The sequence below is a fragment of the Somniosus microcephalus genome, chromosome 2 (assembly GCF_052327205.1).
Source record: "Somniosus microcephalus isolate GS21.2 chromosome 2, FLI_Smic_1.0, whole genome shotgun sequence".
Lineage (NCBI taxonomy): Eukaryota > Metazoa > Chordata > Chondrichthyes > Squaliformes > Somniosidae > Somniosus > Somniosus microcephalus.
In genome coordinates, this window is record NC_140988.1 from 214,610,896 (window position 1) to 214,635,745 (window position 24,850).

General features: G+C 45.5%; 1 protein-coding gene across 5 annotated transcripts in view; it reads right to left on the minus strand.

Annotated features, from left to right (window-relative positions):
• Positions 1-24,850, minus strand: part of apbb2b (amyloid beta (A4) precursor protein-binding, family B, member 2b) — a 449,372-nt gene that overhangs the window by 314,824 nt on the left and 109,698 nt on the right. For all 5 annotated transcript variants that reach the window (XM_085969159.1, XM_085969171.1, XM_085969166.1 and 2 more), the window contains exon 2: positions 301-403. The gene's annotated coding sequence lies outside the window, so the exon portion shown is untranslated. The remainder of the gene's footprint in view (positions 1-300; positions 404-24,850) is intronic.

A 24,850-nucleotide genomic window follows, 5' to 3' on the forward strand; every position in this document is an offset into this window, starting at 1 on the left:
AAGAACACAACTCGTGTAATTACACCACTGTGTTATTTACATTCCCAAATGCTCACATTTAAAATTATTCTATTCCCACCCCCAATAACAAGTCCGGAACTTGAAATACAAATGATTTGCACCTGAAATAGATTTTGAATATCACATTCATTGAAACCTGGCTATCTTAAGGAAAGTTTCAAATGTCCTACAATAACTAACATCCACATTCCGGTAGAATCCTCTCAATATTTATCTCTAGATCATCCACAGTGAAGCTATTGGAGCAAAAAAGAAATTAACTGCTGTACCCATACATACATGCGCTGTTTGGACGATGGTATGCCCCTGGGTACCGTCTGCCCATAGTGACCAGTCAGCACATTACAGCATCTTATAAGTACTGCTCAAGGGAATTTCAGGCCTGAAAAACAAAAATAATTTATGATTAACTGCAAAGCATTAAGCTTCCTCCATTAAAATATTAATGATCTCATCAACACAAGGGATAAATAAAGCCACACACAGTTAGTTATGTCATATCGAGTAGTCACTGAATTATGATCTGAGAAGCTCTATATATCTTTACAATAGATAGCTGGCAAAAATGACAAGAGTGTGAAACAGTAAGTATTTTGATATTAGACTGTATGCCTTTTCATTTGGACAGCAGTAGAATCTAGAGCCATCGTTACTTTTAAGCTCAAAGCTATGGTACATAAACAGCAATACCACAGCAATCCAGAAAAAGAGGCACCAGGTAAAGTAGAACTACATTTCACATGTTTCTGTGGACAAACAAGGATAAATTGGTCATGCTTAAGAATGCCCTAAAGAACAGTGAGTAAGAACATATCATGAGTTTCCTTTGTGTCTTGATGGGCATATCTGGTGAAATATTGAGCATTGCGTACCAGGAAGTTCAGTTAGTTAAACTTAACCTGGGCAGCAGTTGGGGCACTACATAACTGTCTTTCAATCTCCAAGATATGCTGTTGCTTAGTGGCGATACATTATTCACTTACAAGAGTGCCAATACATTATTATAGTCTACTCCGGAAAATTCTATGTCAAACTTTGGACTAAAAAAATTAGAATTATCCAATAATTTGAATAATCAACAAAAACAACACAATAAATTGAGAATTTAGTGCTAAAAATTGGATTATTAGGTAATTTGAAATGACTGAATTTAGAGGGGAAATTTTATTACAAGGACTTCGCCCACATTCTATACAATTTCCTTCTTTACTTTAAAAATAAACAATTCCAAACTTGTACATTTAAAGTATTTTAGATGTTGGTAACATTTCATAGAATCATAGAATGATACAGCACAGAAGGAGGCTCATCATTGGAAGTTATGATATTCTCCACACAGAAGATTATGAGAACATGTAATGCTTTATCACAAGTGGTAATTGATGCAGAACCTATATCATCCATTAAATGGCAATTGGATAAGTATTTGAAAAGGAAGAATATAAAAGAATGCGGAAAATGGGATTAGATAACTCTAGTTAAAGAGCTAGCAATACCATGGACACAATGGGCAGGATTTTCATTGAGCCGTGGAAGCGGGATTGGAGGCGTGCGGGGGGTTAAAAATCGCAAAAACTGGCGTGCGGGACCCTCCCTGCCTGGTTCCCGACTCCGAGCAATTTTAGCTCCGTCGTGTCTGATGGTCCCGACTCCGTCCCGCATCCAACAGGCGGGACTGGTCGTTAAGGCCTTTAACAAGCACTAAATGGCCTCTATAATCCTATTTTGAAAGGCCCTTGCGAATTTTAACCCTTTTCCCACGTGAAACACACCTGGTGGGAAACATGATGGTGAAACCTGGCGGGAGCACTATTGGATTGCTGACTATCAACTGCAGGTCAACCATTAAAGAGGATTTGCAGGTGGCAGGACTTAGTGGTCTCAGGTCTGGGGCAACTTTTAGAAGGCTTAACCACACCTGTGGAAGGTTGGAGCCTGACACCCATCTCCAGTGTGACATCCTGGGAAACCCCTCTCGCCACCCTCACTCAGCACTTCCTCAACTGAGTCATATACCACAAGCATGGGAGACATTTATTTCCTTCCCATCTGGGCATTAGAGGAGCTCGAGCACCAGCCGCGGCACCAGCAGAACCAGGAACAACAGCAGCACCAACAACAGTAGCAGCAGCAGGAGCGCCAGGCTGCTGCTCACCCACCTGAAGCTGCACAGGCCAGAAGGGGCCAGCGCCTGGAAGCCCGTCGGCGCAGGAGATACCCCCCAAACAGGGTCTACAGATGCAGGGTCACCTATTTCAACATGTCTGAGCAGCAGTGCCAAAGGTGGCTCCAACTTTCGCGAGTGACATCTGCGCAATGCTACAGCAAGGCCTGCTGCCCAGAGGACCAGGTGGATAAGCATTACCAGTGGCAGTCAAAATCAACACCGCACTCAACTTTTTTGCCTCAGGCTCATTCCAGGGATCAGCAGCAGACATCAGCGGCATCTCCCAGGCGGCCTTACATACTTGCATAACGCAGGAAACCGATGCCCTCTTTGCCCTCGCACACAATCACATCCATTTCACCAAGGATCGAGCAAGTGTCACGACGTGAGCGGTTGGATTAGCTCATCTGGCAGGCTTTCCAAGGGTGCAGGGCATCGTTGACTGCACACGTGGCCCTTAAGGCACCCCATCACAATCCAGGTATTTTTGTCAACCGCAAGGGCTTCCACTCCCTTAACGTTCAGCTGGTGTGTGACCACAAGAAGGAAATTTTGCATGTTTGTGCCAAGTACCCTGCCAGTTGCCATGACTCCTTCATACTGCGCCAGTCTAGTGTGCCTCCGCTATTCAGTCCGCCAGACCAACTTAACGGATGGCTACTTGGAGACAAGGGCTATCCCCTGAGGACGTGGCTAATGACGCCGCTGAGGAGCCCATCAAACGAAGCTGAGGAGAGCTACAACTCCAGCCACATGTCCACCAGAGCCATAATCGAGCAAACCATTGGTTTGCTGAAGATGCGCTTCAGATGCCTGGATAGATCAGGTGGAGCCCTGCAGTACTCAGCAGCCAGGGTCTCCAGAATCTTCGTGGTTTGCTGGGCACGTCACAACATGGCACAGCATCGTGGCTTGCAGATTCCTGAGGACCAAGTGGCTCCTCACATAACCTCCTCAGATGAGGAGGAGGAGGAGTGCGAGAACGAACATCCTGCAGAGGCCCATCAACCAGCGGCAGCATTAAGCGAGAACATTGCAGCCCGGGATGCAAGGAACGCACTCATCCTGGCCAGATTTGCTTAGCCTAGTCAATCAAACACTTTTGCCTCGCAGCTTCTTACCAGAGCATTGACAATGGCCAAGAACCAGAGGATTCCTATCACTCTGACCACCATACTGACAGTTGCAACTATTCCTAAGCCCTCAATGTGGAAGTCCCAATAGCGAAATGACAGATGCCACAACTGCACCATTTGCTATCAGAATTTTTATGGACAATAACGAAGTGATGGCTTTTTTACAGTAAACACAAAATTGCACCCAAGTGACTACCCTTGTGACTACTTGTGCTTTATCTTCCTCTGACGTGTGCTCCTACATGGTGCCTGTTGTGTATGTCCCTTTAAGGGAATAACTGGTCTCAGACTGCAGTACCGGCAGTGACCGTCCCTGTATAAAAGGCCCTGGCAGGCTTCTGTAGTTTCAGTTTCCAGATTGTCTCCATTCAGTAAAGACTTGTTAAACCAACTCCTGCATTCCGTGTCTCCATTAACACACGGATTTAATACCGACGACGAGTAAGAAACGAACTTACCTGCAACTCGGCAGCACCTCAGATGACGTTATTGAAGGTCGAAGCCAGAAAAGAAAAGAAAAAATAATCCAAAGAAACTCGAGAAACGGGCATCGACCGTGGGCAACCGCCCTCCAAATCATCGGATTGAAAACTTGCAGGGGAGACTGTCAAGAGCCAGGCTTGGTTCCCCAGTCTGTGGTTTCCCAGCTAATCGGGCTGGTGGCAGGTAGTGCACTGATCCTTCCTGGGCTGCGGCGGGCTAGAGCTCGATCGGGTGGCTCTGCAACGGGGCCGGGCAGCGAGTCGGGAAGCAAAGAGAGAGAGGGTGGAGCACACGGGGCGCGGCCAGTGCTTCGCAGCCGGGCAGCGTTCGGACCTAAGAAAAGGGAGGGAAGTGTCCCAGAGGGTCCGCTCCACGACGGGAACGGTTAAAAATAAAAATACCGCGGAGAGCGGCGTTGACAGCAGCGGCGGGAAAGCGCGGGAGGCGCCATCTTAACTCGGCGGGGAAGAAGGAAAAGCGCGGGAGGCGCCATTTTGATCCATCGGGGACGAAGGAAAAGCGCAGGAGACGCCATCTTAGATTTTCAAGATGCCAAAGACTGGCGATATCACTGCCTTCGATAATGCAATAGAAGACTGGACCACGTATGTGGAAAGAGTCGAGGTATATTGCGAGGCAAACGAAATAGCCGAGGGGAAAAAGGCATCGGTATTGCTAAATTTAATGGGCGCAAGAACGTACGGCCTATTGCGGGACCCGATTACTCCAGCCAAACCGAAGGCGAAGAGTTTTAACGAAATTGTTGCTATCCTACAGGAACACCTAAATCCTACACCGCTGCTGATAGCAGAAAGATTTAAATTCCACAGGAGAAATCAGCATAAAAATGAGAGCAATGCTGATTACCTTACGGAACTACGCAAGCTATCAAAGCACTGCCAGTTCGGAGCAGGACTGGCAGATACCTTACGGGACAAATTTGTCTGTGGACTCCTGAGTGAAGGAACCCAGAAGAGGTTACTCTCAGAGAAAGAGCTGACGCTAGATAAGGCTTTCAGCGTGGTAGTATCGTACGAAGCAGCAGCAAGGGGAGCTGCGGAAATACAACAAAAGCCACAGGAATACGGCACCCACGAAACGACACGGGGATTTGCAAAATGTTATCGCTGCGGCAGAACAAACCATGACCAGAAGGACTGCTGGTCCAAGGACAAAATATGCAGGCAATGCGGAAAGATGGGACACATTGCACGAGTTTGCAGGTCTGAGAAGAAGACCAACGACAATAAAAAGGCTACTAAGGAACCGTACAGGAAAGTACAAAAGATGACGGACAATAGTTCCGAAGACCAGATGAGCGATAGTGAATCCGGGAACAAGAGACTAAGCTGTCTCAAACTTCACAACGTAATCACAAGAGGATCACCAAACCATTTGGGTCACCCTCACGATAGCAGGGTCTCAAGTCAAAATGGAATTGGATATAGGATCAGCTCTAACCGTCATGAATCGACGAGACTACGAGCGGCTATTCTCACACATACCCTTGAGAGAGACATCCACTGTCTTGAGGACGTATACGTGGCAAAAAGTATACCAGAGAGGAAAAATAAGGGTGCCTGTCGAATACAACGGCAAGAAAATACGGAAATTGTATCTCTACATTCTGCAAGATGGTGGACCACCGTTATTGGGACGTGAATGGATCAGAAAGATAAGTTTAGACTGGCACTCCATTCAGGCACTGACGGTGGCTGGTAAAAAGGATGACGACGTCACTCCTGGACGATTGTCAACAATCTTAGCTGACGCCAAAGAGGTATTTCAACAAGAACTGGGCACTCTTAAAGGCGTAACCGCCTCGATAAAAATAGAGGAGAATGCAATTCCCAAGTTTTTCAAAGCAAGACCGGTACCATATGCAATTCGCCCAGCCGTCGAGGCAGAGCTGGAGAATCTGGAGAATGCAGGCGTGTTATCTAAGGTAGACTGGAGCGAGTGGGCGACACCCATCGTTCCTGTCATGAAGAAAACGTTAAACAATAAGTCCGGGGAGCCAAGGAAGGTTCGCATCTCTGGGGACTTCAAGGTGACGGTGAACCCAGTCCTTCACACAGTACAATATCCTCTTCCAAGGATAGAAGATATCTTCGCCTCACTATCCGGAGGGAAGCGTTTTACAAAAATTGACCTAGCACAAGCATATTTGCAGATGGAGGTTGAAGAATCCTCCAGGAAGTATCTCACGATAAACACTCAAAGGTCTTTACCAGTATAATCGACTGGTATTCGGAGTAGCATCAGCTCCGGCGATATGGCAAAGAGCGGTGGAACAAGTCCTGCAAGGGATTCCGGGGACTCTGTTACTTGGACGACATCCTAGTGACAGGTGAAGATGACAGTGAACACCTTGCCAACCTAGAGCAGGTGCTCACTAGACTACGTGAACATGGGCTATGAGCCAATCGCCCCAAGTGCGAGTTTTTTAAGAAACAGATATCGTATTGTGGCCACGTGATTGATGAAGAGGGGTTGCATAAGTCCCCGGACAAAATTGAAGCGGTAGTTAATGCTCCAGCGCCTGAAAATGTGTCACAACTGAGGTCATTCCTCAGATTGGTGAATTACTACCAAAAGTTTTTGCCGAATTTGTCCACAATTCTGCATCCACTGAACGCCCTACTGCGAACGGGAGTAGCATGGAAATGGAGCAATGAATGTAAGCGGGCCTTTCAGAAGAGTAAGGACCTAATCACTTCAAGAGAAGTATTGGCTCACTACAAGCCATCACTACCGATAAGACTGGCGTGTGATGCGTCTCCCTACGGCATTGGGGCGGTACGGTCACACAAATTCCTTGATGGTTCTGAGAGGCCGATAGCTTTTGCGTCACGCTCGTTAACTTCAGCCGAGCGTAACTACGCCCAGATTGACAGAGAGGCCCTCAGCCTGGTGTGGGGGGTGAAGAAGTTCAATCACTACCTGCACGGTCAGAAATTTACTCTACTAACTGATCAACCTCTCGTCTCCATTTTCAACCCTCAGAAGGGCGTACCGATAATGACGGCACAATGGCTACAGAGGTGGTCCCTTTTCCTAGGGGCACACCAATATGACATCAAGTATAAAGGAACTAAACAGCATGGGAATGCTGATGGATTGTCACGCATACCGTTGCCGACGGTGGAAGAAGAACTGGCAGTGGATCCAGTGGAGTTATTCCACTCGACTATTGTCGAATGTCTCCCGGTGACGAATGCAAACATAGAAAAGGAAACACGAAATGACCCGACACTCTCCTGGGTCTATGATTTAACGGTGAAGGGATGGCCAGCACATGGCGAACCACTGCTGCCAGCATTCTCGCCGAGAAGAGAACAGCTGTCAGTGTGCAGAGGAACCTTGATGTGTGGATCCAGAGTAGTAATTCCACCCAAATTGAAGGATAGAGTGCTCAATGAGCTTCATGAGGGTCATCTGGGAGGGGTAAAAATGAAGAACTTAGCCAGAGCGTTTGTGTGGTGGCCGGGAATCGATAGAGAAATCGAAGAGATGACCAAGAGCTGTACAGGATGCCAGAAGGTCCAAAACGCCCCACCACAAGCCCCTCTACATCCATGGGAGTGGCCCTCATCTCCATGGCAAAGGGTGCACATTGATTTTGCTGGTCCCTTCATGGACTCGATGTTTTTAATTGCGATGGATGCACATTCAAAGTGGCCAGAGGTAATAAAAATGTCCTCAACCACCACAGAAAAAACTATCACAGTCTTACGAACCATATTCGCCAGGAATGGGCTGCCTGAACAGATTTGCTCTGACAATGGACCACAGTTTGTGTCTGAAGAGTTCCGGAGGTTCTTAAATAACAATGGTGTTAAGCATTACACATCCGCCCCGTATCATCCAGCCACTAATGGATTGGTCGAGAGGTTTGTTCAAACATTCAAGAAGGCTATCAAGGCAATGTGTAATGAAGATATACCCCTACAACACAAGGTGGATAACTTCTTGTTTGCCTACCGGAATGCGACACATGCGGTTACCAACCAAACTCCAGCCATGATGTTCTTCAATCGAAGACTACGATGCCGCTTGGATTTGGTTAAGCCAAACGTCAGAAGAGATGTGGAGAACAGGCAGTTTCAGAATATGAATGCAAGGCCGACCAGGAGTTTTAAGATAGGTCAACCTGGCCCGGGACTACCGCACAGAGAAATGGCAGCCAGGAACGATCTGTACACAGCAAGGACCTCTAATGTATACCGTGGACGTTGGAGAGAGCATTGTAAGATGCCATGCTGACCAGATTCTAGAGTCACTGGAAAACCTCAACTCCACACCACGATCTGATACACCTGGCGATGAAACCGAAGTACCAATTGCATCTACCGCAGAATCGGTGATATTGGAAGCAGACGAACCAAACAACGACATTGATCCCGACTCAACCTTGCCAGAAGAACCTGATATCCCAAAGAGGCGTTATCCAGACAGAATCATGAAGCCTCCTCAAAGACTGAACTTATAATTGCTTAACTTCAACTAATGTATCTAGCAACCGTAATTGTAATTGTAATTAGTTATTATTTCGTTGTTAAATGAATGTTATGTACTGTTTATGTAAAAGGGGAGGAATTGTTGTGTATGTCCCTTTAAGGGAATAACTGGTCTCAGACTGCAGTACCGGCAGTGACCATCCCTGTATAAAAGGCCCTGGCAGGCTTCTGTAGTTTCAGTTTCCAGATTGTCTCCATTCAGTAAAGACTTGGTAAACCAACTCCTGCATTCCGTGTCTCCATTAACACACGGATTTAATAGTGCCTCCCCTGTGGCTTCAGCAGATGTGGAGGCCTCTTGCTCACTTTGCTGCTGCTCCTGTCTCAACACCTTTGGCGGGCGTCCTCTAGGGTTGCGACCCTGTGAGGGCTCGTCAACAGTCTGCTGCTGCAGGGGTTGAGACGCCTATCTCATTTGGGTGTGGACTCCGGTGGGGCTCTGACCGCCTATCTCACTTGGGTGTGGACTCCGGTGGGGCTCTGACCGAGGGCTCTGTAGTGGCATGGAAGTGTGAGCGCTTGGAGAGGAGCCCCCACTTCCTTGAGGTCTGCCACCAACCTCCCTTTCATGGGTCAGGTCCCCCTCAGCGCCTGCAAGTGGCTGGAGAGCACCTTCCTGCACATCAGGGGGGCCATGGGGACCCGTATCTGCAATGGCAGTCCTACTCAGAAGGACTTCCATGAAAATCTGGTTTCTCTGTTCAATAGATGCCCATCGCTCCTCAAGAGATGGCATTCTATTCTGAACAATCACCATGTTTTCCATACCCTGGAGACTAAGCTCCTCCATAGCCGTAGCCATCCTCTCCTCTATGGTAGCCAGCCTTACCACGGAGGCAGCCATCCTTTCCGTGGTGATGCATTCATGCACCAATTACTCCGCAAAGACTCTGGTCATGATCGCTATGGACTCCTCCATTCACTCCACACTCGCAGCGACCCTAGGGACAAAACTTGCCAGAAACTCCTGCATCTGTGCCTGGAGTTCCATCACTGCTGATCTCATGGATGGACCCAGAGGCAGAAGGTCAACATGCTGCTGAGCTGAGCTGGCAGAGTCCTGCGCCATCCGACTAGGACTCTCCACTGCTGTCCCTGTCTCCACAATCTGCTGATTGTGAGCTGTGATACAGCAGGTGACAACTCTACTCTATGTCCCGAAGGTCCCACCGAGGTGCGAGTGTCTGCGCTGATGCTGGGTGCGCAGAATTCTGGTGACATTCTGGAGCATTCGTAATAAGGTGGATGAATTAATTGCGCAAATAGATGTAAACGAATATGATATGATTGGGATTACGGAAACATGGCTCCAGGGTGGCCAAGGCTGGGAACTCAGTATCCCGGGGTATTCAATATTCAGGAAAGATAGACAAAAAGGAAAAGGAGGTGGGGTAGCATTGCTGGTTAAGGAGGGGATTAACACAATTGAAAGGAAGGATATTAGCGCTGATGATGTGGAATCTGTATGGGTAGAACTGAAAAATACCAAGGGGCAGAAAACTTTAGTGGGAGTGGTATATAGACCTCCAAACAGTAATGCGGAGGTCAGGGATGGCATTAAATGGGAAATTAGAGAAGCGTGCAATAAGGGCACAGCAGTTATCATGGGTGACTTTAATCTACATATAGATTGGGCTAACCAAGTTAGTAACAATACTGTGGAGGAGGAATTCCTGGAGTGTATACGGGATGGTTTCCTGGACCAATATGTCGAGGAACCAACTAGAGATCAGGCCATCTTAGACTGGGTATTATGTAATGAGAAAGGATTAATTAGCAATCTTGTTGTGCGAGGCCCCTTGGGTCAGAGCGATCATAATATGATAGAATTCTTCATTAAGATGGAGAGTGAAATAGTTGACTCAGAGACTAGGGTCCTCAATTTAAATAAAGGGGACTACGATGGTATGAGGTGTGAGTTTGGTAGGGTTGATTGGGGAATGACACTCAAAGGGTTGATGGTGGATGGGCAATGACAAGCATTTTAAGATCACATGGATGAACTACAGAATTTGTTCATCCCAATTTGGCATAAAAATAAAACAAAAAAGGTGACTCAACCGTGGCTAACAAAGGAAATTAGGGATAGCATAAGATTCAAGGACAGGCCATATAAATTGGCCAGAAAAAGCAGTAATCCTGAGGATTGGGAGCAGTTTAGGATTCAACAAAGGAGGACAAAGGGATTAATTCAGAGGGGGAAAATAGAGTATGAGAGTAAGCTTGCAGAGAACATAAAAACTGACTGTAAAAGGTTTTATAGATATGTGAAGAGAAAAAGATTGGTGAAGTCAAGCGTAGGTCCCTTGCAGTCAGAATCAGGGGAATTTATAATGGGGAACAAAGAAATGGCCGGCCAATTAAATACATACTTTGGTTCTGTCTTCACAAAGGAGGACACAAATAACCTCCCAAAGATGTCGGGGAACATAGGGTCTAATGACAGGGAGGAACTGATAGAAATCAGTATTTGTAGGGAAATTGATGGGATTGAGGGCTGATAAATCCCCAGAGCCTGATAATTTACATCCTAGGGTACTTAAGGAAGTGGCCCTAGAAATAGTAGATGCATTGCGGGTCATCTTCCAAAATTCTATAGACTCTGGAACAGTACCCATGGATTGGCGGGTAGCTAATGTTACCCCACTGTTCAAAAAGGGTGGTAGAGAGAAAACAGGGAATTACAGACCAGTAAGCCTGACATTGGTAGTGGGGAAAATGCTAGAGTCCATTATAAAGGATGTAATAGCAGAGCACTTGGAAAAAAGTGACCGGATCGGACAAAGTCAACATGGATTTACAAAAGGTAAATCGTGCTTGACTAATCTACTGGAATTTTTTGAGGATGTAACTGGTAAAATAGATAAGGGAGAACAAGTGAATGTGGTGTATTTGGACTTTCAAAAGGCTTTCGATAAGGTCCCGCATAAGAGATTAGCGTGTAAAGTTAAGGCGCATGGGATTGGGGGCAAGGTATTGACTTGGATAGAGAACTGGTTGGCAGACAGAAAGCAGAGAGTTGGAATAAACGGGTCTTTTTCCAAATGGCAGGCAGTGACTAGTGGGGTACCGCAGGGATCGGTCCTTGGACCCCAGCTGTTCACAATATATATAAATGATCTAGACAAGGGAACTAGATGTAATATCTCCAAATTTGCAGATGACACAAAGCTGGGTGGGCGTGTGTGCTGTGAGGAGGATACCGAGAAACTCCAGTATGATTTGGACAGGTTGGGTGATTGGGCAGAAGCATGGCAGATGCAGTATAATGTGGATAAATGCGAGGTTATCCACTTTGGTGGCCAAAACAGGAAGGCAGATTATTATCTGAATGGCAATAGATTGGGAGAAGGGAAAGTGCAACGAGACATGGGCGTTCTTGTGCACCAGTCGCTGAAAGTAAGCATACAGGTGCAGCAGACGGTTAAGGCGGCAAATGGTATGTTGGCCTTCGTAGCGAGAGGGTTCGAGTACAGGAACAAGGATGTCTTGCTGCATTGTACAGGGCCTTGGTGAGACCACATCTGGAGTATTGTGTGCAGTTTTTGTCGCCTTATCTGAGGAAGGATGTTCTTGCCATGGAAGGAGTGCAGCGAAGATTCACCAGGCTGATACCTGGGATGGCAGGAATGACGTATGAGGAGAGATTGGGTCGATTGGGCTTGTACTCGCTGGAGTTTAGAAGAATGAGCGGGGATCTCATCGAAACTTATAAAATTCTAACAGGACTAGACAGACTAGATGCTGGAAGGATGTTCCCGATGGTCGGGGAGTCCAGAACCAGGGGTCACAGTCTAAGGATAAGTGGTAAGCCATTTAGGACTGAGATGAGGAGGAATTTCTTCACCCAGAGAGTGGTGAACCTGTGGAATTCTCTACCGAAGAAGGCAGTAGAGGCCAATTCATTAAATATATTCAAGAAGGAGTTGGATATATTTCTTAAGGCTAGGGGGATCAAGGGATATGGAGAGAAGGCAGGAACAGGGTACTGAATTTGGACGATCAGCCATGATCTCATTGAATGGCGGAGCAGGCTCGCGGGGCCGAATGGCCTACTCCTGCTCCAATCTTCTATGTATGTTTCTATGTATGATGCTGCGCCCTCAGAGGTTGCAGCTTCCTCTGAGGAGTCTGGCTGCTCAGCCTCTTCTTCCTGGCTAGTGGGGACGGATGCTTGTGATGGTCCTGTGGGGGAGTAAAGGAAAGAGTCAGAGATGTGATGCCAAGGCTACATGCGCATTGCTTTTTGCAGATGCTCATAAGTCCATCTGTTAGTGCTTCACAATCATTGTCAGTGACTCATGCAATGTCAAAGAGAGAGATGGGAAACTTTTCTGTCACCAGCTTGCTGTGTTGCACCCGTCTGTCCGTCCCCCACGTGCGCCTCCTCCTCGATTCCCACTATTTCCAGTACCGCCTCCTCCCAGGGGGTCAGGTGGGCTAGTGAGGCTGTCCCTCCTCCTGTCCTCACTCACTCTCTTTTGTTGTGAGCTCTCTTTTCCTGCAATTGGAGGTTGAGTGAGAATGAAGGAGTGTGTAGAGATTGCATAGCATAGATACTTAGAAGGAGACAAAGATGGAGTGAGGTGGCAAGACCAAGGGCCCTCCCTGTGTGTTGTCAGTTGTATTCAAAGCATCACAGTGATAGGGAGTGTGAGGGCTGCATGGTCGAATAGTTATGTGAATGTGAGCATAGAGAGAGAGGGAATGGGTAAGGGTGCATGGATATCAGTGTCAAGTGGGATGTGGAGGAAGAGATTGCTAAAGCTGAGTGCTGGTGAGGAAAGGCAATGGGCATCAGATTGAGGGTGATGGGAAATTCACACTCACTTTTTCAGTGTGCTGAAGGTCATGAAATCTTTTCCGGCACTGAATCCACTTTCTTCGTGTGACTCCCAAGGAGCTGACCTCCTCAGCCACCTGCAACCACACTGCCTTAGTTTCTTGGGAGGCCTCTTCCTCCCTGAGGAAGGGAAGAGCACCTCCCTGTTGGCCCTAGCCCCATCCATAATGCCTGCAGTGCCACCTCGTCGAAGCGAGGAGCTGATCTGGGCCTCCCGCTTGTCATCCTTGTTGAAGGTCCCTCTCACACCAAACGGAGAAAGCTTGGCAGCCTGCAGAAAAAGCAAGGCTTGCTGTAGACCTTAAATGCAGCAGCAATGATGATGTCATCAGAGGCGACTTTCAGTCATGAAAAACCCATTTGCCAAGGATTCCCACACGTTGGAAATCAATTGGACAATTAAGTTAAAATTGCATCAATCTCCCACATCCATTTAGATTCATGCGGATAACATGACACCATCCCGCACCCGAGTTAAAATCCAGCCCAATGGGTCAAATTGTCTCTTTCAGTGTCCTGATTTCTGTGATTCTATAAGTAAACCCAGCATCCATAAAGCCAATTGATGTTGTACATTACAAATGAATTACAGTACTCTATCTCCAGGTGCTCCTTCTAGTTTCCAATCATTAACTCTTTGCTGCAAATGCTATTGCATGTAACATGCACGAACATCACATTAAATTCTGCACTGTGCTGGCACTCTGCCTAAATTTCATTTGTCATCCTTAACAGGCCATCTTGGAAGTGCCATTAATTAACAGCTTCCAAGCAGGTTTTATTTCTCTCAGTGCAGTTAATCACCGCACAGTATGTCATTCCACAACCTGTAAGTGGGTTATTTAATTACTAACGGTCCAATTATCAGCAAACACACCACAGCACAAAATCATGTGGCACAAGAAACTAGCTCCAGTAATTTACAATTACATCAATAAAAAAAACTGGGAGTGGAAAGACATTGGGCCGTATTTTCCGATCCCTATGGGTGTGTACGAGCTGTGTACACACCTGTAGGGACCTCACAAGTGCCGGTTTCAGGCATGCGAAGCGCATGCGCTGAAAACCGGCATTTCCGATCTGTCAGGAATCCTCGAGAGATCGCACGCCTGCCCTGAAGAAGGGCCTCTGCGGGTGGAGAGTTCCCCTTTCTGCAGAACCGCTGCCCACTGAAAACCCTTAAAAATCGTATGCCTGGTAAAAGCAGGCGTAAGGCCTGCTTTTACCAGTATAAGAGTTTAAAAAAGTAAAAAAATAAAAACATTTTCCCCACTCATTTATAATTTTAAAATACTTTTAAAAAAGGTAAGTTTATGTAATTTTAAAAACATGATTAATTTTTTTTTAATGTTTTGATGTGTTTTTTGTGTGATCCCCATTCATACTTTAGACGGGTCTAAGCTGGGAGACCTGTCAAAAGTGTGAAGGGGGATTCCCTTCTCCATTGGTTCCCCATGGCCCACCTGATCCCAGGGACGCTTGCGAACTGCCTGCGCCCCTGGGATACCTGGGCCCTACGCATTTCGAAGAGCAGAGGCTCAGGAGTGGAAATATCCAGACCTCCGGAGCCCTCAGGAAAGGGCGTCGATTTTTTTTCCAAATCGGTGGCCTCCGCTCGCAGGAAGCCTCCAATCAGAAAATACGGGCCAATATTTCTGCAATAGGTTTCACTTCTGGACCAGGAGACAATAAGTCACCAGCTGCAAATACAACCCACTGTCTCCACGGCTTCCAGTATTAGCTATTTGGGTGCAACATGCTGTCAGATAAACTGCAATTCTCCAAAGTAGTCGTAACACCTTACATTCTTGGTCTTAAAATGTGCTTTTAATATGTTTATATGCATTAGGCCATGTACCTGTATTTGACAACCTTTAGGTTTACATTAATGATGGACAGATGCATCTGTTGAACAAAAGCCCATTTTCTCAGATGCAATGCTATAAGGTATTGCCATCTGTGACAGTCTCATTAATGAAGCAACAATTTTCAAACATTTTAGGGTCAAACAGGACTTTCATTGTGTTGAAATTACTTTATAGGTTTGTATTGCAACAGGTGTTTTGGACTGCCAGCCCATTTTTTTTTTTTTGGGGGGGGGGGGGGGGTCACTATTGAAAAACAATAACGGGCCTGCTCAAAGTGGCACTGTATTTTGTGCAGAACAAATATCACAAGGGCATATGTGTCTTAGTGCTTACATCTACAATGGGTCAGAATCTTAAAAAAATATTTAAGTCCCCTGGGGTATAATCTTAAAAGTAGCTGCTCAATAGTATAATCATTGGTCCAACATATAGTACAATATAATGAACAAGCTTAATGTCCACCTTTGGGACAAAGCCCCGAGTTGTTTCCTAAAAAGAGGGTCAAGTTTATATTACAAATTGGGACCAATGTTAGGCAGTAAATACTGATGTGTGGCTTTTTATAACAATATCTGTTGTATATTAAAAGACAAAAGAAAGAAAGCTTAATCTTTTTAGATTAAATCAGGCAGATTCAGTAATTCTTCCTAATATGGAAATAAACATCCCAAGGCCTGATAAACACCTGATTACAAAATCTTGTGACAGGAATGCTGAACAGTATCAATGAATCACAACACTGCCTTATGTTTGAACTTGCTGGTTACATTTTTCTCCCATCCTGTAACCAGCTGTTTTCTGACCTCACCAGCTTACCTGTAGATAACAGATTTGTCTAATGCTCAAAACAACTGGTCCCAGTCAAGAATCAGGAATCAAAATTCACCTCGACACAAAATATTTTAATACACAAAACCAGTTCCATTCTCAGCATTGTAAACCACTGAGACCAAGTGGAGATCAGTCTATTTCACAGAAATCACAGAAACCTCACAGTGCAGATAGAGGCCATTTCGGCCCATCGAGCCTGCACCGACACATATCCCACCCGATCCCCGTAACCCCTACACCAGTTTAAACCCAGGATGTTCCTAAAAAGAGCTAGAATTCCTATAATCCTGAGAATAAGAGTTAAAATGTTGTACCGAGGGAGAGGGGAATGGAAAAAAGGGAGAAATGCAAGCAGTGCCATCATACAAAGAAAACCTATTCTTTGAAGCAGTTTGTATGCACTTACTTTGATTGCACTGACAATTTTCCTGTAAATTAAATAGCATTTTGTTTGTGTGACAGTCACTTTTGCTGTCTATTCTAATTAAATGTCACAGTAGGTTAATTTTAATATATAGAATGCCACTCTTTCTATGGAGCTGAACAATCTGTACAGATGACATCACATGTACCAGTAGATGACCTGTAACTTTTGGGTAACTGTGGGCGGATAACCTGTATGTGCAGTGTGGAGAATTCAAAAGTGTTTTCAAATTCAATGTGGCTGCGAAGCTCACTAAACAAATGTGCACAAAACCTAAAATAGACATTATGGTTTAACCTTTTAGTTATTTGGGCAAGGACTGCCACCACAAAACAAAGCAAGCAATGCCATCTTTTACAGATCACCTCTCTGGCCTCTATCACTTTCCTTCCCCCTGGTCCTCCCCTTCCTAACTTCAAAATAAAAAAAGTTAAATTGCCAAGAGCTGATCATCTAAATCCAAGAGATTAACATAACAAAGGTGTAAGAAATTTAATTTAATTTCACTGAAAATTTAACCTCAAAAAGGTGTTAACCAACCAGTTATTACAATGACAGAGCTATCCTAAAGTTATAACTCACAATGGAAACGCATTATCAGTAGGATATTCTGAAGATTTGTTGCTGAACAAGTACTTATTTAAGAAAAAAACAATTCATTATTTTGACAGACATACTCTTTGACAGCACCTCCCAAACCCACGACCTCTACCACCTACAAGGGCAGCTGGCGCATGGAAACACCACCACCTGCAAGTTCCCCTCCAAGTCACACACCATCCTGACTTGGAGATATATCGGCGTTCCTTCATCGGCGCGGGGTCAAAATCCTGGAACTCCCCAACAGCACTGTGGGAGTATCTTCACCACACAGACTGCAGCAGTTCAAGAAGGTGGCTCACCACCACCTTCCCAAGGGCAACTAGGGATGGGCAATAAATGCTGGCCTTGCTAGTGACGCCCGCATCCTATGAATTAATTTTAAAAAACTCAGTACTGCAACCAAGGTTTGCTTCTAAAGAGTCAACAGCTAAGCAAATAAAGATCTGTACAAATTTGGGTTACTGTACTTCAATAGTGTATAACTACAATGATAGTACTACTTTGAATCACACAGGCTCAAAACATCTTGCACGTGAGCCTCAAGGCAAACTGCATTACTACAGTATAAAACCAAAGGAAGAGCCATAAATTGAGACTCGTCAACCTCAATCTAAATGTCATAGAGGGGCCGATTGCCATCGGTTATGCATTGCAGCTCTGCCCTCCTTCTCTCGCTTTCCAAATATATACCACAATAACTAACAGTCTTGTCACAAAACTAATTATGATTCTCAACTAACAGCAGGCAAGGCAGGAAAGAAATACAGTATAACCAAAGTGACTTTAGTCCAGAGACTTCAAAGAATTATGAAAAATCTCCCATGAAATCTCTCCTTGTCCTTCACACTCCCCTTCTGATGTGTTAAATGTATTAATGGCTCTGGTTACTCAGAGTTCTGAGCATAAATTCTGATTCCTAATTCAGCCTCTTTATAAAAATGTTTACTGTTCAGTAAATGTTACAGTAAATACAGTTGTAATCACAGGCTGCTTTGTGTCGTTATATTGCATTCCATTGCCTCCAATAGCAACACTTAAGGAAGATACTATTATAACTATTTACAAACCCAGCTGCAAAAATATTAAGTTCTTATGTGCATTGGTAAAATCAACTTTAAAGCAGTTTCCAAAAGCTAATCAATTTGATATCCGACTGTGATGCAGATCTTAAAAATAGAAAATTCCAATTGGTTCTGTGTGATACTATTAACATTTTCTCCAAATAACTACTTCAGTTTTCCTTTCATAGCTTTTAAAAGATGCACAGGACACATACCCTTTGGGAAAAAATTGGATATAAATGTTTGGCTATTTTACTAACATTTAAATCGGCTGGTGTAAACAAATATTAAAATGGGCGGCCATGTAGCCTTGAGGTCAGTGCAAGTAAATCATCTTCCTACAGCCACAGGTTAAAATCTTGATGCACTACCTGCTGACTCTGGATTTTCACACCCTGATGACATATTTGTTGATGCATGAAGTGAAAATCAGTCTGCTTTCCCCAAGCAGACGTGAAGAATGTCAACAGGAACACATCAACCAGGCACAAAATAAACAAAAATCATACATAATAAAATAGGCAAGTACAGTACAAGATAGAACCCAGATGGGGCAATGGGTTAACATACTATTCTTTCACTTATTGAAATGGAGTTCAAATCCATCAAAGCCTTAAGGATTCCAAATGAAATGAGTTTGGGCTCTCTGAACTCAACAACTACTATTTATATATGGTGCCTTTATAATAAAAAAAAATCATCTGACATCACTCCATAGAGAACATAAGAAATAGGAGCAGGAGTAGGCCCAACGAGCCTGCTCTGCCATTCAATAAGATCATGGCTGATCTTCTACCTCAACTCCACCTTCCTGCACTATCCACAAACAGCCCAACTCTCCGCTAGCGAACGTCCATTTCCTGTGCATGGGCACGATCGGTCATGCTGAAACTTGACAGATCACAAGTTCTGGGTTTTTGTGCATGTGCATCACATATGGAAACATGGAAATTGTGGGGCACTTAGCGTACACGGTCACAGGCCCCGGAAAATCCGGGCCATTATTCCTTAAGTAAGGAAACGAAAACTGTACACAGTACTCCAGGTGTGGTCTCAGCAAGGCCCTATACAATTGCAGTAAGGCTTCCCTACCCTTATACTCAAATCCCTTTGTTTTAAAGGCTAACATACAATTTGCTTTCTTAATTGCTTGCTGTACCTGCATGTTAACTTTCTGCGATTTGTGTACAAGGACGCCCTGGTCCCTCGGAATACCAACATTTCCCAGTCTCTCGCCATTTAACACATTCTCCTTTTCTCGTTTTCCTACCAAAGTAGATAAATTCATACTTCTCCAAATTATACTCCACATGCCATGTTCTTGCCCACTCACTTAACTTGTCTATAACCCTTTGCAGCATAACGTCGTATCGTCAGCAAACTTGGACACATTACACTCGGTCGCCTCATCTAAGTCATTAATAAAGCCTGTAAATAGCTGAGACCCAAACACTGATCCTTGGAGTACCACACTAGTTACAGCTTGCCAACCCGAAAACGAACGGTTTATTCCTACTCAACAGAAAATGCATGTAGGAGAGGAAAAAAAAGGGGGAAGGGCACAAAACAAAGGTGTGGATAAAAAATATGTAAAAATGTAATGGGAGCCGAGGTTATGATCTGAAATTGTTGAACTCGATATTGAGTCCAGAAGGCTGTAAAGTGCCTAATCGGAAGATGAGGTGCTGTTCCTCAAGCTTACGCTGGGTTTCCGTGGAACAATGCAAGAGCCCAAGGACGGTGAGGTCTGAGTGGGAATGGGGCGGTGAATTAAAATGACAGGCGACCGGAAGCTCAGGATCACCATTACGGACTGAACGGAGGTGTTCCGCAAAGCGGTCACCCAATCTGCGTTTGGTCTCCCCAATGTAGAGGAGACCACATCGTGAGCAGCGAATACAGTATACTAGATTGCAAGAAGTACAAGTAAATCGCTGTTTCACATGGAAGGGGTGTTTGGGGCCCTGGACAGTGGGAAGAAGGGAGGTATAAGGGCAGGTGTTGCATCTCCTGCGCTTGCACAGGAAGGTGCCGGGCGAAGGGGAAGGGGTGCTGGGGGTGATAGAGGAGTGGACTAGGGTGTCTCGGAGGGAGCGGTCCCAACGGAATGCTGAAAGGGGAGGGGAGGGGAAGATGCGTTTGGTGGTGGGATCACTTTGGAGGTGGCGGCAATGACGGAGGATGATCCGTTGAATGTGGAGGCTGGTGGGGTGAAAGGTAAGGACAAGGGGAACCTATCGTGGTCCCGGGAGGGAGGGGCAGGGGTGAGGGCAGAAGTGCGGGAGATAGAACGGACACGATCGAGGGCCGTATCAACCACAGTAGAGGGGAATCCTTGGTTGAGGAAAAAGGAAGACATGTCGGAAGTACTGGTGTGGAAGGTGGCATCGTCGGAGCAGATGCGGCGGAGACGGAGAAACTGGGAGAATGGAATAGAGTCCTTACAGGAAGCGGGGTGGCAGCTGTCTCTCATTCTGCCAGCGCATTTCACACCTCATCCAGAGCTGTCTTTTGTCTCTTTACTAGTCCTATCACCATCTCGTCTCATTTTGAATACCTCTTAATGTCTCTTCACTTCTCTTTTGTTCTTTCATCCCCATTTCCCAGCCCCCAAACTGGCCTTTTAATCTGTTTCATTTCCTATGTTTTTTCAGTCCTGATGAAGTGTTTCGACCTGACTATTTCTCTCTCCATGGATGTTGCCTGGCCTGCTGAGTTTTTCCAGCATATTCTGTTGTTATTTCGGATTTCCAGCATCTGCAGTATTTTGCTATCGGTTTACTCCTACTCTCTGTTTTCTGTCCGTTAACCAATCCTCAATCCACGCTATTTTATTACCCCCCAACCCAATGAGCCCTAATTTTGTTTAATAACCTCGTGTGGCACCTTATCGAATGCTTTTTAAAAATCCAAATACACTACATCCACTGGTTCACCCTTATCTACCCTGCCAGTTACAACCTCAAAAAACTCTGCACAATCATATTATGATTTTCTAAGTGCACTGTTACCACATCCCTAATAATAGATTCTAGCATTTTCCCTACTACTGATGGTAGAGGCGCATGGGGAAAGAAAATGATCACTGAGCCAAATAAGAAAATATTGTTTGGGGTGACCGAAATCTTGGTCGAAGAGATGGGTTTTAAAAAGGGTCTGAAAAGAGAAAAAGGTGGAGAGGTGGAGGGGATTAGGGAGGGAATCCCAGAGCACAGGGCTGAAGGCACAGCTGCTAATGGTTGGGCGAAGGGACGAGGGATTCACAAAAGGTCAAAGGAACAGAGTGGGGGGGAGAGGGTTGCAGGGCTGGAGGAGGTCATGGAGATAGGGAGAGGTGAAAGCACAAAGGGATTTAAAGACCAGGATTAGAATTTTAAATTTGAGGCGCTGAGGGGTCAGTGAGGGTAGGGGTGATGAGTGACATGAGTTTTGAAAGATAGGGTTACAATACCCAATGAGAGGAAACCATTTACAATGTCATCTAATAAGTTTGGTGGTCAGCAAAGGGAATGAGGTCAAGAGAGCGGGAGTTGGCTTTCATGGATGAGATACGCTCAGGGAGGACATATGGGGAGATGGAAGTAAAACTAGAGAGAATTCAAGGTTAGGACTTGGGGGTGGGGGGTGGAGGGCAACTGAATGGATAGTCTCCACCTTAGTGACAAAGAAGTTCATGAGCTTCTTCCACTTATTAGTGGAGGTGAGCGTGAAAGGGGCTGGGGAGAGGAGTTTAAGGGAGGAGGTTATCTTTGCTCTGCATAATGATCCTGAAGTCGTGGACGGTTTTGGCAGAGGACAGTGAAGCCCACTTGATGTAGCCAAGCCAGATTTGGTGATAGGTGGCTAAACCAGTTCTGTGCCAGATACATTCATTTCTGTGATCCTTAGACTTGAGGGAGCGAAGATGGAGACCATAACAGGGAGAATGATCAAGATGGGAGAGAGTAAATGTTTTGCTGGTGACAAGAGTATTAAAGGTGGGGGTGTGGTGCAGCAAATCAACAGTTGCTGAGTATTGTGGCAAATGAAAGGGCAGACAGCAGCTGGGAGTCTGAAGTGCATCGGAAGTGATTTGAGAGTTATTCCTAGGGATAGAAGCTGAAAGAAGTGGGGGTTGAGAGAGGGAAGGGGGAGGTATGTTGTGAAGGATACAAGGAAGTGGTCAGAGATGGCCTTTTCAATGATCAAGACCGTGGGAGTAGAGTGGGAGATGGCAAGTTCATGAATGTGGATAGGAAAGTTTATATGCAGGGAGATGTTTAAAGAGGATACTGTTGAGTCTGTGTTTACAAGTGCAGTTATAATGAATAACAGGACAGACAACAGAAGTAAGTAAACAGGTCTTTAGTGATTGAGGGTCACGGCGGGAACTGAGGTACACTTTGCTCCGCGGGGTTTATATACCGCTGTGGTCACCACCGGTACTACAATGTACAGGAGCCGTTAAAAAGTAGTCCATCACCTTAAGGTATCCTCTTAAGGTAGTACAGGTTACATACACTACAATTCCTCCCCTTTTAGCTTAACAGTGGACACCCCAATTAATACACTACATGGATAATATACATATATACAATTTACACACAAGAACTGTTCAAAGATTCAGTCTCTGAGGAGGCCTCCTGATCCGGCCCGGATAACGCCTTTCAGGGATCTCTGGTTCCCGTTGCTGGGGTGACTTATCCAATTGATCTCCTATGGATTCAACATCATCCAATATGTTCGAGTCTGAGGTAGATGCTACAGGCTCAATAAGTTCTTCAACTGGTGTCTCTGCCGTAGACATGGGGTCGACCCTTGTTCTCGATACCACAAGTTGGTCAGCATGAAGTCGTATTACATTCTCTCCAACATCTACCGTGTACATCAAAGGTCCCTGTCGTGTACAAATTGTCCCAGGTTGCCATTTATCATTCCTATAGTCCCTGGCCAACACTGGTTGTCCTATTTCAAAACTACGAGTGGCCATTTTATTTACATGCTGGAATTGCTTGTGTTCGACTTCCCGTCGCACATTGGGTTTTAACAAATCCAACCGGGACCACAACCTTCTGTTATAGAACATTATGGCAGGGCTTTGATTTGTCACTGCATGCGTGGCGTTTCGATACGCCATTAGGAAATTGTCCACCTTGTGTTATAGTGGAATATGATCTTCACTCATGGCCTTTATCGCCTTTTTGAATGTTTGTACAAATCTCTCGGCCAACCCATTTGTAGCCGGATGATATGGGGCAGATGTATAGTGTTTCACCCCATTCTTTTTCATGAATTTCTGGAATTCTTCTGACACGAACTGTGGTCCATTGTCTGAACATATTTGCTCCGGCAATCCATTCCTTGCAAATATGGTTCTTAGAACTGCAATCGTCTTCTCAGAGGTAGTGGTCGACATCTTAATCACTTCTGGCCATTTAGAATGTGCGTCTACTGCTATCAAAAACATGGAATCCATGAATGGACCTGCAAAGTCGATATGCAATGCACACGTTGCCATGGGGCTGAAGGCCATTCCCACGGATGCAGCGGTGCAATTGGAGGTGCGTTCTGAACTTTTTGGCACCCTGAGCAGCTTTTAGTCAGATCCTCTATTTGTTTGTCGATACCTGGCCACCACACATAAGCCCTAGCAAGGCTTTTCATCTTGACTCCCCCCAGATGACCATCATGCAATTCTTTTAGAACTCTCTCCCTTAATTTAGGAGGAATAATCACCCTTGTTCCATACATCAATGTTCCTTGACATACAGACAGCTGTTCTCGTCTGGCTGAGAATGCTGGTAACAGTGGTTCGCCATGTGCTGGCCATCCCTTCACTGTCAAATCGTAGACCCGAGACAGTGTCGGGTCATTTCGGGTCTCTCTCTCAATACCCGCATTGGTGACTGGTAAGCATTCGATGATGGTCGAGTGAAATATCTCGACAGGGTCAACTGCCGGTGCCTCTTCCGCTGTAGGTAGTGGCAGGCGCGACAGCCCATCAGCATTACCATGTTGCTTTGTACCTTTGAACTCAATATCATATTGATGTGCCCCTAGGAGAAGGGACCATCTCTGAAGCCTCTGCGCCGTCATTACCGGAACACCCTTCTTAGAGTTGAAAATGGAAACCAACGGCTGGTGATCTGTCAGCAGCGTAAACTTTTGGCCGTGCAGGTAATGGTTAAATTTCTTAACTCCCCACACGAGGCTGAGAGCCTCCCTATCTATCTGAGCATAGTTGCGCTCAGCGGCAGTCAATGATCTGGATGCAAAAGCGACTGGCCTTTCCGAGCCATCTGGAAACTTATGTGAGAGCACTGCCCCGATACCATATGGAGATGCATCACAAGCTAAGCGAATAGGTAGCGTTGGGTTAAAGTGAGCCAACACTTCCTTAGAGGTGATCAATGCCTTGCTCTTTTGAAAAGCCCGCTTACAATCATCGCTCCACTTCCATGGTATTCCTGTTTGCAAAAGAGTGTTTAGTGGGTGTAACACCGTGGATAAATTTGGAAGAAACTTGTGGTAATAGTTAACCAACCCGAGGAACGACCTCAACTGGGATACATTTTCCGGTGCTGGAGCCTTGACTACAGCTTCGATCTTGTCAGGGGACTTATGGAGCCCCTCCTGGTCAATGACGTGGCCACAGTACGAGATTCGCTTTTGAAAGAACTCGCATTTCTGGCGATTAGCTCTTAGCCCATATTCTTTCAATCTGATGAGCACCTGCTCCAAATTCGCGAGGTGATCATTATCGTTATCTCCTGTAATCAGGATGTCATCCAGGTAGCATTGTGTACCTGGGATTCCCTGCAATACCTGCTCCATGGCCCTTTGCCAAATCGCTGGAGCCGATGCCACTCCAAAAACCAGCCTATTATACTGATATAAGCCCTTATGTGTGTTGA